This window comes from Monodelphis domestica, chromosome 2 (assembly GCF_027887165.1).
Source record: "Monodelphis domestica isolate mMonDom1 chromosome 2, mMonDom1.pri, whole genome shotgun sequence".
In the NCBI taxonomy this organism is placed as follows: Eukaryota; Metazoa; Chordata; class Mammalia; order Didelphimorphia; family Didelphidae; genus Monodelphis; species Monodelphis domestica.
The window spans coordinates 445978279-445992449 of NC_077228.1; the positions used below are offsets into that span (position 1 = coordinate 445978279).

The 14171-nt window shown below is 35.9% G+C and overlaps 1 protein-coding gene and 1 long non-coding RNA gene across 2 annotated transcripts in view; both read left to right on the plus strand.

Annotated features, from left to right (window-relative positions):
* Nucleotides 1–12547, plus strand: part of LOC130456851 (uncharacterized) — a 70255-nt gene extending 57708 nt beyond the window's left edge. The window contains exon 2 of the long non-coding RNA XR_008915880.1: nt 1–12547. This exon is cut by the window's left edge and continues 27483 nt beyond it. This is a non-coding gene — a long non-coding RNA (uncharacterized LOC130456851).
* PACRG (parkin coregulated) overlaps nt 1–14171 on the plus strand; it is a 632164-nt gene that overhangs the window by 489022 nt on the left and 128971 nt on the right. The window lies entirely within an intron of this gene.

Here is a 14171-nt window from a genome sequence, read left to right on the forward strand (position 1 = left end):
CTTCTTTCTAGTCTTTTGTATATAATTTCAATCTGGATGTATTAGGCATTCAGAAGCTCATTCCTTTTTTGTAAAAGTGCTAGATCTTATGTCTGAATGCCATCTAATCTGGTCAATAGGAGTCACACTAATTAAGCAAAGGGTCATCTTAGCCTGGTTTTTTTCAATATCACTTCTCATGCTTTGTCTGGTTTTCATAATTGTTGTATTTTCTGCTGCCAAATTCCCTTAGTAGTTGCAATCCTAACTGAGTTAATTTCCTGCACCAGGCTGTTGCTGTGCATTATAGTCACAAACTGAAAAACAGCTGTCATTGTCCATCCAGATACAGCCCCATGGTGGGGAAGTGATTCCTTTATACAAGGAGGGACAATGCTTGGAATGCTTCCAAGAGCTATACAAATGTTGCCATTTATTAGGAATAATAAAGAAATTCCTGTCAGAGATTGAATACTTTCTTTCATGTGTGCCTTTGCCCAAAAGAAGAGCACATCTCTTGCTTTGAAATATAGATCCTAAATTCTTGGGCTACTTGAACATTAGCAGATATTTTAGTAATAATCTAAGATAACTGCAAAGCAGTTAACTGGGTAATATTGCAGAGAAAATTTTGCTAGAACAAATCAGAGTGGAAATTTATAACTCGGGTACAGTCTCTTGTCTCTTTTGTCTGATCAAAGCAAGTAACAGCCTAGCACTCATTTGATATAATTTTGCTTTGGTCAAGTGAAGTACAAGATGAACTGATAACAAGTTACTTATGAATGTATAATCAGGGAATAATGGCAGATTCTGGTTTTATGAAATATGAGTCCGTAAGTGGACATTTGGCTGGTTTGAAGAATGTGTTGATATCTTGGAGATCTGAGGATCAAAGAGAAATGTATATCAGCAACAAGGCATTTATTAATATATAATATATTGGAGATTAACAGAATTCAGCTAGATGTCTTGTGCCCTGGTAGTTTGTTATCTGGCACCTTCAAAGACTGAATGTCATAACCAAGTTTCTGTTGTTGTAAGTGCCACAATGAATCCTTTCAGTTCACAGAGAGCTGTACTCTTCCATTTTATCTTTCACATGGAAAAGCAACATAATACATTTTACTCTTTTTAAGAAAACTTTGCCTGGGAGTTCTAAAAGCCAAATCCATGTGAGTTTCTTTTCAAATGGATGGAAAGGAGTTTTGAAAGGTGAACTTGAATTCAGCCTTCCAGCCACTAACATCAATGGGTATTCAGTTACTCCCAAAGCGATGCACTCTAATGCAATTTAACATTAGGCCCTAGAATATCCCACCACTTTGTACCACTAGCTTAAATAACATACTGTGTGCTGATTGTCCCTTCAAATAGTAAGATTGTAGCTGCTTGGTTAACACTTTGCCTGTCAGATTCTCAGATTCTCAAGTGCAGTTGCTTATTTCTTGTTTCAGTTTCAGGAAGTACTGAAAAACTAATATACTTTGTGAGGGGGAGGCATCGTGCTGATGAGTCTTCCTCAGTCAATAAACATTTATTAAGTGATTACTATGCACTAGTCAGTATGCTAAGCCCAGTCTGGACTGGGTCACTGATAGAGTGCTAGACTGAGTCAAAGATTCATAATGGAGGTTTACAAAAGGGAGATTTTACCACACTGCCTCATATTTGTTTTTTCTTCTGGATTTTTAGTCTGAGGAGCTAGGTAGCAACTTTGTGGACCTCACTCAATGCATAAGCTTTTGTCTTTTTATTTTAGGACTCATTTGTAATCATTAAGAAGCTTTGATTCAGAAATGTCCCCTAAAATGTATTAGAAATAAGTGTATTTTAATGGAAGATTGAACAAATTCCTAAGCTAGACACAATACCCATCCAAGAATTTCTTAGCTTTTCTGAAGACAAAGTCAGGGATGAAAACTTTTCACCCAAAAAAAAAAATTGTCCTCATTTCAGAAAATAAAAATCTAAGAATTTCTAATGACAACAATTGAATAGGGAAGCAATGCTATCTATGGGGAATGAGATAGACGCATCTTTAGTAAATAGAAACCAAAGCACAGGATTTTGAAGATGAAACACACATTCGATAATGATCTACTAGACTTTTTGCCAGACCAGATAAGAGATTTTTAAAGGATGAAGTTTTTTCCAAGATTTGTATTCCTTTCTTTTAGAGAAGCCAGAAATTGTGTGTTTAAAATCCTCTTTACTCTGATTATAGTATAGGCAGAGAATAAGATTAAAGGAGAATGTTTTGGAGCTGGGGTGGGGATAGAAGGCCTAGGGAAAAGCTTCTCTTGAACCTCTTAGAAAAAAATTAGATTTGAAGACAAATGTAGCTAAAACATCTGACCTTAAAAACAACTAAAACAACTTCATTTTAAAAACCTAACCTGTTGATTAGTTCATTTCAAAAAATAAAAGAAAGTAATGGACTTTCTAAGACATAAAATCTCCTCCATCCTCTTGTCTGGAAGATTGTTTTCATCTTTTTCTTTCACTATCCCAAAACCTATTTTTGCTTTATATAGTGTTTGTTCAATGCTTGAGTTCTGGTTAACACAAAATCATTTATTTTCTAAACTCTCCGTGTGGGTCTCTGTCTCTCTCTGGTTCTCTATGTCTAGCTGTAGATATAATTTCTGGGGGGAAAAAATCCAGAGTATGCAGAATAAGAAATTTGTTATTTAATTTAAGAAATTTTTCCCAATAAAAGAATAGATTTGCAGATCATCAACCCACTGGCCACCGAGTGGGATGGGAGGGATATGGGGGAGAAATAAGTACCTCCTGAGCTCAGATTAAGTTTAAGGCCCCCTTGGTCCTTTGGCAGAACAGCACTCATCTTGAGCTCCTTCCCTTAAATCATCTCTAATTGACACTGGCAAAAGATATCACATGCTTGCTTTTCCAGCTAAAGAAAGGGCCCAGCCATGCAGCTGTCTGCAGAGGCACAAGGGGTTCCAATCCATAAAATAGGGAGAATCCTCAGAATCTAGCTGACTGCTGGTCAAACCAGGTGCATGGTTGGAAAAACTCCATGGTGAACAAAGGAAAAAGAAAATACCCAGTGGAAAAGAATACCGACATTCTTGCTAATGAACCTCAAAGTATCATTTCTGCAAAGAATGCAAGGGTTATTTCAGCTCCCTTGTTGACTAATTTGTATGTTCTTCCTACAGATACTTTCAGAAAAAGACCTATTGTTTGTTTTGCTCGATGCTGACACAGTATCCATTGTTTTATAACTGTAATCACAGCACACATAGTTGAAAATGTGGGACTATGGGATGGACTGTGTTTCCCCTCTGGTTTTTCAGTACTGAATACTGTGTCCTTTATCTTTTATCATAGCTCTTTTGTCAAACATTTTAATGATTTTTTTTTCTAGCCACGTCTGTGGCTTGTTACCAAACCTAAAATGTCATAGTTCTTTCTTGTCTTTATTTGAAAACATTTAAACTTTGCTTTTTAGGACACATCATAAGCACAAACGAATCATTTTGTTTGAGGTGTGTATAAATAAATAGTTATAGTTAGGAATATGCAGTAAAGATGATACTTATTTTGTAAACATTCATCCACAAATGTGTACAATCCAATTGTTCACATAAACTCTGTGTTCGTATTTTAACTTCTCTGGAGTTTAGTTGTCTCTCTTGCTTCATGAGGTCTGCTATGTTAGAAACATTTGTCAAGTTTGGGACAGGTGCAGACATCTGTGGCTTTGTGGAGCACATGGCTGTCATAGGATTAGCTCTTGTGGAAGGGATTTGACAAACCCCTCTTAGCTCCAGGGATCTCTTTGCCAACTGTTCTAGGCTTTTTGCTAGTATCTACTTTAAAAACCTGACTACAAATGCTATACATAAATGGAACAAGACCTTATTTCTCTGATTTGTACTATTGGTATGCAGCTTGCTATAGGCACGTTAATGATTTATTCAGATGAAATTTGTATAAGAAATAGAATCAATATATCATCAGTATAATGAACATGTAAATTTAGTGCAGTTTTGCATGAATATTCATTTTTAATTGTCTGTAGGTGCTACACCCACAAAAGTTTTTAAATGTTTCCAAAAGATTAATTTTAAAAAAAAACATACATCGTTGTACTTCTGTTTTAAAAAATCAGCATAAGATTGTCAAAACATGCTACTGTCAAATGTGCCTCCACAGAATTTATTACTCTGAGGTGGAGAGTGGAGGCTAAAAATAATTACCATGTCTAAAGAAAGAGATTTTTTTTTTTAATTTGAAGGGCTGTTGTTTTTATTTTTTTAATTAAACTAGAAATGGAGATTTAAGGCCAGGGGCAAAGCTCAAAACAGTATCTCAATCTTCCTAGTCTTCATGCCCTTTATAAAGTCAAAATTGTAGAAAATAAACAGAGGCAATTGACAGCTCTGGATTTTTCGGACCAGGGATTATGGGGAAAGATACCACTTAATCAGGATGTATGACATATTTTAGGAAAACTATCCTTTTGGCTTCTCTTTCTGCTTTCATGGAAAAGACTAGTGAGAATGATCCTCCAGGTTGTGGCTCTCTGCTTGAACCAGCTTATTGTATGACTGTATGCTCACTTATAAACTAGTTGAGGCCAGGTATTATGCCTTATCCAAACTTCACATCTCTCCCCTCCCCAATCTAACACAGTACTTTGTATTCAAGAGCTTTATAAATAATTATATATACAAACATGCTTCCTTCTACACATACTTATACACATACATATATATATATACAAATATAAATGTGTGTGTATGTTTCTAGACCCATGATCTCAAGACCTGAAGTCTTAAGCTTTAATAGTTTATGTGGCATGGTACAGTGCTCTCACCCCAATTGTAACTGAAAGTTTTAAGTCAAGATAAAGAATTTACTGAACTTTAGAAAGAACTTTACCAAGGAACCTTATAATTCCTTTTATATAATTTTTCTGCTCATTTGATTTTTTAGGGGAAAAGACTATTATTAAGTTTTCCTATTTGTCAAAATATTGCATTTTTAAATTTACCCCATAGGATTTACTAACTGTTTGAAAAGCAAATATATTCAGACACTTTCTTGCTGTGGGACCCTGGAAAAGTCACTTAATTCCTACAGTCTACCCCTTACTGTCCTTCTGCCTTGAAACCAAAAGGCAAGAGTTTTTGTAATAATAATAAAAGAAGGAAGGAAGGAAGGAAGAAAACTAAATATATTCAAATCCAGCTCAGATCAATAAAATATCTCTTCAAAGTCTTTACAAGACAAATTTAACAACAGATTGGACCATCTGTGAAGTGCATTGCATTCTTTGTATAAATAAGCACTCCTCTTTTTAAATCATCAATCTCAGCATGCCTTTCTTGAGAAGGAAGATTCTATAGCCATTAGGCCTAATGGCCTGAAATCACCTCATATACACTGGTTGTTAGTGTATGAGGCAGCTGAATTTCATTTAAAGAGTTCCATTAAGTCCTCTCCACATTTTGAATTTCTCTTTAGTTCTAAAATATAAGAGAGGTAGACCACTTGAAACCTAGTCCACTCCCTAAGGCCCTCAAAGAAATAAATAACACCATTAAACCTCAAAACAAATAAACACTTTCATCATAGATAATTTTACTATTCCCAAAGTAATTTTTCTTTCCTTTAATTTTTTCTCTTTCTCTTTGTTTCATTCTTTTTTCTTTTCTTCTCTTCCCTCTACATTCTTTTTCTTGTCTTTCCTTTTTTTTTCTCCTTCCTTCCTTCCCAATACTGTCTGAGAACACCCTTCTTACAGAGCCAACTAGCTATATGCTGTGTGTTGCCAGTATGGTAACAGGCACATGTACCCTACTCATCAAATAAAGGTCTTATGTTTGACAGGGCTCCTAATTGCCAGCTGTCCTTTCAGATGGATTGAGTGTATCAGGAGTTTACAACATATTTGGTAGTCATAGTGGCATATGTGTACATATACACATACACAGAGGGATGGTATGTTTTTCATGTTGGAGTTGCCTAGTTGATTAAAAAAAACAACAGGAGCTCTCTTTGAAGGACTTAAACATCTGCCCTCCACTTCACAAGTGTTTTGAAAATATCACTATTAATCATGAAGACTAAGGCATGCATACTTGAGGAATCAGGCAGCAATCTGAATAAACAAATAAGATCATGTGATGAAAAAGGATAGGCGAAGGAGTCAGAGGTCTCTTTAAATCCTAATTCTTAAACTAAGATAATGATTAGCTGTTTGATTGCATCCAAACATTGAATATCTGAACTTTAGTTTCCTCATCTGTAAAATGGGGATAATATTTATATTCTTTCTCAACAGAGTTATTGTCAAGAAAATGTTTTATAAAACTTAACTATATAAATGTGAGTTATTAGCAGGCCACATGCCATATTTGCTTTCCACAGTGCCACAGCTTCTGACTCTGTTCTTCCTTATGTCTCTTTTCCTCACTCTTTGTTCTTTCCTTTTTATTACTATCACTGACCTTGTTAAAATGTGTACCAGGAATATCATGTATGCTTTGTTTTCATAGACCTATAAATAGTCAATAAAATCATTTATTAAAGTTCTACTATTTGCCAGGTACTAAGTGCTAGGGATACACAGAATAAGGCAGAAAGTCTCAGCTCTCAAAAAACTCAGGCTAATGGAGATGACAATATGCAAATAACTCTGAACAAAAGTTATATAAAGGATAATTTGGCAGTAATCAACAGAGAGAGGGCACTGGAATTAAGGGGGAAAGGCTTCTTGTGGATTGAGAGTCAGGCCTAGAGAAAGGAGATCATAGGTTCAAATCTGAGCTCAGACACTACATAGCTGTGTGACCTTGGGCAAGACACTGAAGCCTCCATTGCCTAGCCCTTACCACTCTTCTGCCTTGAAACCAATACACAACATTAATTCTAAGACAGAAGGTAAGGGTTTTAAAAAAAAATTTTTAAAGAAAAAAGAAAAGAAAAACTGAAGGAATCCAGGGAAACTAGGAGGTAGACATGGGGAGAACATTCCAGGCATGGAAGATACCCACTGAAAATGCTCCCCCCCCAGTTGGAAAATGGGAGTAAGTGCTGAATGCAGGTGGGGGCACTCTAAGAACACTAGAAAGGTAGAAGGGACAGGAAAGGTTTATAGAAGATGCTGAATGCTGAGCATAAGATTTTATATTTGATTTTACAAGTGATAGGGAGCTACAGAAATGTATTGTATGGGGTGGGGGTTTGACATGATTATACCTATGCTTTATGGTCACTTTCACTCCTAAGTGTCAAACGAACTGGAATAAGGAAAGCTTTGTAGCAGACTAAGCAACCAGCAGGCTACTGCAGTAGTCCAGGTATGCAGAGATAATGACCAGCATCAAACTGATGGCTATGTCAGAGGAGAGAAGGGAGCATATACTGGAATATTATATAGGAAAAATCTTTAGACCATGGCAACAGATTGGATATGGGTAAGGTGGTGAGAGTCAGTGAGGTGTCTATAAAGTATTACCCCCCAAAAGTGCAGTATTATGAGGAACAACTGGTTGGAGTTTTGATGTCAGAATACTTTTCCCTGAACTTCTAGGGTCTGTGTTTATATGGCTCTGGCCTAAGGTTTCCCAAGGGAACCACTCCCATCTGGTTAAAAGAAAATCAATAAATATTTATTAAGAATCTACTACTATAAGCTACAATGCTAAGCACTGAGGATACATAGAAAAAAGCAAATCACTACCTGCCCTATAGGACTTTACATGTAACTGAGGATAATATAACTCAATACAAATAAGTAAATTACAAAGAAGTTGAGGGAAAGGATTGGGAATGACAAGAGGCTACACAGAAGAGAGACTCTTGAGAGGAACCTTGAAGGAAAGACAAAATTCTAAAAGGTAATGATGAAGCAGAGGAGTACATTCTAGATACAAGGGCTGGCTTGACTGAATTCATGAATGTGGGACATAGAATGTCTAGTTTAGGAAACAACTAATGGTCCATAACAAACTGAAATATCTGTTAATGAATGGTAGTATTATGAAATTAAGCTAGAGGATAGTGGATAACCAGATTGTGGATGGCCTTGTATGCCTGGCCAAAAAGTTTATATTTTATCATATGGGAAGTGACTGAAAAAGACATAATTAAACTGATGACTTAGGAAGAATGTTTCAGCAAATGAGTAGAGGATGGATTGAAGAGAAGAGGGACTGTGATGAAAGAGGCAGGAAGAGGACTTAAGAGCATGGACTAAAGTGTTGGTTGTGTGAATGGAGAAATTATGCAAGTGAAAGATGTATAGCCTGGATCAATAAGACTTGGCAACTTTTTGGATATGGTGAGGACAAAATGGGCCTGTTAGGAGGAGCAAAGAATCAAGGATGATTGTTGTACCCAAAATGATTTTTCACTTGGGGATAATTGTGGTTTTTTTCTTCTACTAGTGACAGTTCCATCACAGAAGGTCTAGACCCATGATGGTGATGGTGAACCTATGGCACATGTGCTAAAAAGAGCACACAGAGCCCTCTCCATGGGCATGCCTACAGCCGCCAGCCAGAATTTGTTTCTAGAAAGCCAGAGGGACTCGAGACAGAGCTTGTTCCCTTCCCCCTCTCCATGCCCCTGGAGACATTCCTCACTTCAACTACTCCTCTGCCCAGCAGTCCATTGGGAGTGCTTCCTCTCTCCCCTATCAGGAGTAAATTGGGGATGAGAATGATGTGCAGGTGGGAGAGTCACAATGCTAGGTCTTTACCATTTCTGGTCTAGACCAATATTAGTCCAAAGGACTCCAGAGATCAAAGATCATTTCTGCTGTTCTTTCTTCCCCAAAGCAAAGGAATCTTTTACCTTTGACTTGCTTAATAGGTCATGAAATCCTGAAATATCCCAAGGCAATGTAGCCTTCTCAGGACCAGGGATGGTATGATACTAACACTACCCAGACCATTAACTGTCAAATAAAAATCTATAGGATTGCCTCTCACCCCAAATCATTTTAAATCCAAAGTCTTTGGGAGAAACTAGCTGAATCACAGTGAGCCAAGTATTCATCCAACTTGCTACATTTGGTTGTAGTCATCAGGATAGACTGTAGCAAAAGCTTCTAACACTATGTCAATCACAAAAAGCAAATACCTCAATATTTTGCATGAATTGGGGGTATTTAAATTTTTAGGGAAAAAACACTTCTTAAAAGTCTTGTTTACACAAGTGGATGAGATGAATTGAAAGAAAAATTATTGTGGAAAAATTATTTCTTTCATTCAAGGAAAATGGAGTGTCATTAATTAGGTAAGTCTTACAAAAAACATGGTCAAAACTCATTGAATGGTTCTCCTTTAAATGAAACATGGGCCTAGGGTCCTACATGCATACATCTATTTGGCCACATCAGCACAAATAATAATTTTAAGTTGTGTCATCTTTAAACAAAAAGAATAATCACACATATAGCCTGACAGATTATATTATCTGCAATGTAATTCCCCAAATCTCAACTAGTTGTTTCAAATAAATAAATACGTAAGAACAGTGATTGTAAATCAAATCCTCATTAGGGAACCTGCTATAACAGCATTCCTTTGACTACAAATTGAATTTGCTTTCAGAAAGATGATATATACAATATACAACTCTCAAAATCTTAAATATTCATATATTCAAATGATTCTGTGATCTCATCAATGTACTTTCTCCATTGATGCATATTGCAATTTATCCATACCTGGCCATTCTAAGAGTGATTTTTCCTTTTTTTCCTATTTATCATCTCAATATAATACTTAGGCTATCTATTAGTTATCCTGGATTCTCACCATTTTACCAACCTATCTTCTTTTCACTCATATATTTCTTTGATAATATCCTTTTGGCTACCAAATGGCAGCTAGGTAGCACAATGCTAGACCTGTAGTAAGGAAGACCTGATCTCAAAATCGGCTTACACACTTGTTAGCTGTATAACTCTGAGCAAGTAACTTCTCCACTACTTCTGTTTTCTCAACTGAGAAATGGGACAATAATTATACTTATCTCCCAAGATTGTTGTTAAGATCAAACAAGATAATATTGGAAAGTACTTAACATAGTGTCTAGCACATAGCAGGCACTTAAGTGCTTATTTCCTTCCTCCTTTCCACAAAATCTATTAAAGAACATATTTATTATAAATAAGGAAGCACATTATGCACTGTCCCATTTCCACTACCTTGGGTATGTGTAGCTGATGTCTTCAGTAGCAACTTCTTTTGAGGTGTGGTTCCAGTCTTATTCCATACAATATCTTTTTCTCCCCACAATAAGTTCTTAATACTACTTCTTTTCCCCCCAAGAGATATTAAGACAATTTTTTGGTAGGGTATATAGAACAGAAATTAAAAGGATAGCATTGGTGTATGAAGCCCTCATGATTGGCCTACACTGTCACCACCACCATGTTCTTCCACTCATTCTTCCATAAATTCCTATCATCCAGTTCTGGTCTCCACCATTGTGTCAAAATTGCTCCCTTAATAGTCACAAATGCCTCCATATTGTATCATAGTTCCCCAGATCCTAACTGAATTTACCAGACATCAATAAGTAAGCTTATACAATTTATAATTTATCTGCATATAAATGCTCTGCACCTACTAAGTTCTTGGAGGACAAGAACTTTAATTTTTTTTATCTTTGATCCCTTAAAGGCTAGTGTAATACTTGCCTTATAAGTAGTAGGAGCTTAATAAATGCTTACTAATTATAGACATTGATTTTTTCTCTATACTCAGACCTCATCTATTGTCATAGCTTCCTTTACTACATCTGTGCTAATGATTCCTAAATCAGTATTTCTAGTCACATTTTCTCATCCCAGCTCCTATCCTGAATCTACAGCTGCCTACTGAGTGTTTAATAAAAACAATAACTATCATTTATAAAGCACTTTATGGTTTACAAATATTTTATCTTCACAACAACCCTGGGAGATAGGCACCATTATTATCCCTATTTGGCAGATAGAGAAACTAAGGCATAGAGATTAAATAACTTGTCCAATGTTGCTGACCAAACTGGAACTCAGATTTTCCTAATTCCAGACCCAGTGCTGTATCTTGTGCCACCTGCTTAGCACTTAAATGTTAGATCCACTTAAATAATCCTGAACTTTCCTATATTTCATCTTCTGCATCCAGTCATTGCTACCCACAAAAAAAAATGTTTTTCTTCTGAAACAGCTTATATTCATCCTTTCACTTCCATTCCCAGAGCTAGTCATACTTTAAGTACTTTATCAGCTTATGCTTGGATTGTTGCAATAACCTCCTACCTGGCCTCCTTGACTCCATTTGCTTTTCTCTTCTCCAGTCCATTCTGGAATCACTTGATACATTTACTTCTCTTGTACATTTCAAGGGGTCTAGCACCCTTTAATGAGATACAACTAATTTATAAAAGTTAAAAAAAAAACCCTTAGAAATTGGAAATCTTTCCTCAAGTGGACTCCAAATCAAGCTTGGCTAGAGCATAGAGTGTATTGAGGAGAGTAATATGAGATATGGCTGGAAAGTCAGGGTGGTGTCAGATTATAGAGGGCCTTAAATGTCAACTGAAGGAGTTTAAACTGTAATTTATTAGGCAATTAGGAACTAATGAAGATGCTACTAATATATTTTAGGCAAAGGAATGACATGACTGAATCCATGCATAAAATTTTAAAAGCATTATGCCAAAAACAGTATAAAGAATAAGCCAGAATATGTAGGAATTGCTATTCATTTTCAATCCTCTCTTTCCATAGGCTTTCTGTTTACCTAAAAATATACTCAAATGCCCTAATATTGGAAGAATCTACATCCAACCCTTAACTCCATCCTGCTTTTATCTTATTTATTTCCTCCTCTTCAAAACCAAATTTTTTAATTGAATTAAAGAAATTTAATCCTGTATAATTTCATTCAGTGAACATTTTATTATGCATAAGATACTGTGCTATGCATTTGAGATAAAGAAATGAAAATTGGCAGTCCCAGCCTCTAGTCAAATGGGTGCAGTTCAACATGGACGCAAATATGATACAAGGTAGACTAGGATAAGGACAAAGAAGATTCTGACAAATGTTGTAAGAAACCTGAGGATAATAAGAACTCTTACCTCTAGGGAGAGTAGGAAGATTTGGATGTCAAAAAAAGTCTTCATAAGCAAAGTGATAATAAGAGCCCTTACTGCTCTTCTGCCTTAGAACCAATACACTGTATTGACTCTAAGATGATATTTTTTAAAAATGCCATATATATATATGGCAACTTTATATCTTAAATGTTTATATATAATAGCTTCCTCTTCCAACCAATTAAAAATGGATGTAATTAATGAGTGATTCTGCACACAAATGAATTTTCTGTGTGTGTGTGTGAGAGAGAGAGAGAGAGAGAGAAGAGAGAGAGAGAGAGAGAGAGAGAGAGAGAGAGAGAGAGAAGAGAGAGAGAGTGTGTGTGAGAGAAAGAAAGAAAGAAAGAAAGAAAGAAAGAAAGAAAGAAAGAAAGAAAGAAAGAAAGAAAGAAAGAAAGAAAGAAAGAAAGAAAGAAAGAAAGAAAGAGTAAGAGAGAGAGAGACTGTGGCTGCTTTACCATTAATGACAATCATTCAATCATTAGAGTCACTTTGGGGGCTTTTAGTTTCCCTATGACTGTAAGTCTATTTTGAAATCACCTTTAGAGGAGGAAAAAAAGTACTCTGTAATTGCATTTATCTGGAGGTGTATCGTCAGAATGGATTCTCATTCAACTACCTTCCTTATTTTCTATTCCAATTATAACTGTTCTCTTTGTTTTTCATTTTAAAAGACATTGCTGGTAGGGGAAGGGTAAAGTGCTTGGCGGAAGAGAGATATGAGACTCTTGGAAGTCAGGTGGAATTAGTTAGTTTAGAGGGGTAACTGTAGGTATACCATTCCACATCTTTGATGAGAAGGCAAAGAACTAAAGATATGAGGTTCTGATCTATCATAAAATGATAAAAATTTTAATGGCTTCCAAATAAGAAAATTCTCCTTACCAGTACAATTGGTAGTAAACCTTTTTTTTTTTTGCAATCCATAGTGTTAGAGAGTTACCTAGAACATGGAGATTAACTTGTCCTGGATCACACAACCAGTATATGTCAGAGGCAGGACTTGAACTCAGGTCTTACTTGCTCCAAGTAATGCCTCTCCCTCTCTCTGTAATGCCACACTGCCTTAGAGTATCATTGATCTAATATACTAGCATGAAACAGTATGTGGTAAAGCACTTTGAAAAGCATAAGCATGATACAAATATAAGGTGGTATAGTTATTATAGAGAAAGAAGAGTTATATATAAAATGTCTCATCTTATCTCCAAGTAAATTGCTGTCATTTTCTTATGAAAATATGGAACAAATTTTAGAAGTTTATCAAAATTCTCTCTGTGATCTTGGATAAGTCACTTAATCTGTGGATCTGTTTCTTTATCAGTAAAATGAGGAGTTTGAACTTGAGGCTTTTAAGATTCCTTCCAACTCTGCCTGAGATCCTATGACTGAGAATATTTTTACTATAATTCAAATTGCATTTTTGTCGGTTAACCTGAGACAAGGTAGTTTAGCAGGTTGAAGAACAAGGATACCTCAGGAGCACATGAGCTGAGTCATGCTAAACAAGCATTCTGCAATAATTTAACCTGGGTTCCCCATGACCCTAATTTATTTCTAGATATGGAAGAAGGGTTTGACCAGTTTTCTATGCTATTAGGAAAGGAAATATGCAAATAGCATCTTTTTCATAGTACAAGGAAATCATGGGTTAATTTATTGAACTTTTGAATGTTGAAGGCAAAGAAAGATGAATTTTTATGTGGCATTAAGGGGAATTTAACTTCCTAAATCTCTTCAAATTCAGAAGTAAGTTGCCAGGAGATCCCATTCAACTTTTTCCTTTGACCAATTGAAAAAGAAATGGATTTGAAGACAAGAGAAACAGATAATTTCTCAATTCTAGAGCCAGACATATACATAGAGACACACTACAACTTGAGAAAGGAACAGTATCTACTCAGAATACACAGAAAATGATTAGTTGGTACCACACCTCTTGGGCACTGTCTCAGAGAGTCTATTTCAGCAAATATCAGCCCAGGACATCACCCCTGTCAGGTCATATAATGGGGAATATAATGGATCCAAAGAAAAATTATCCCCAAAAC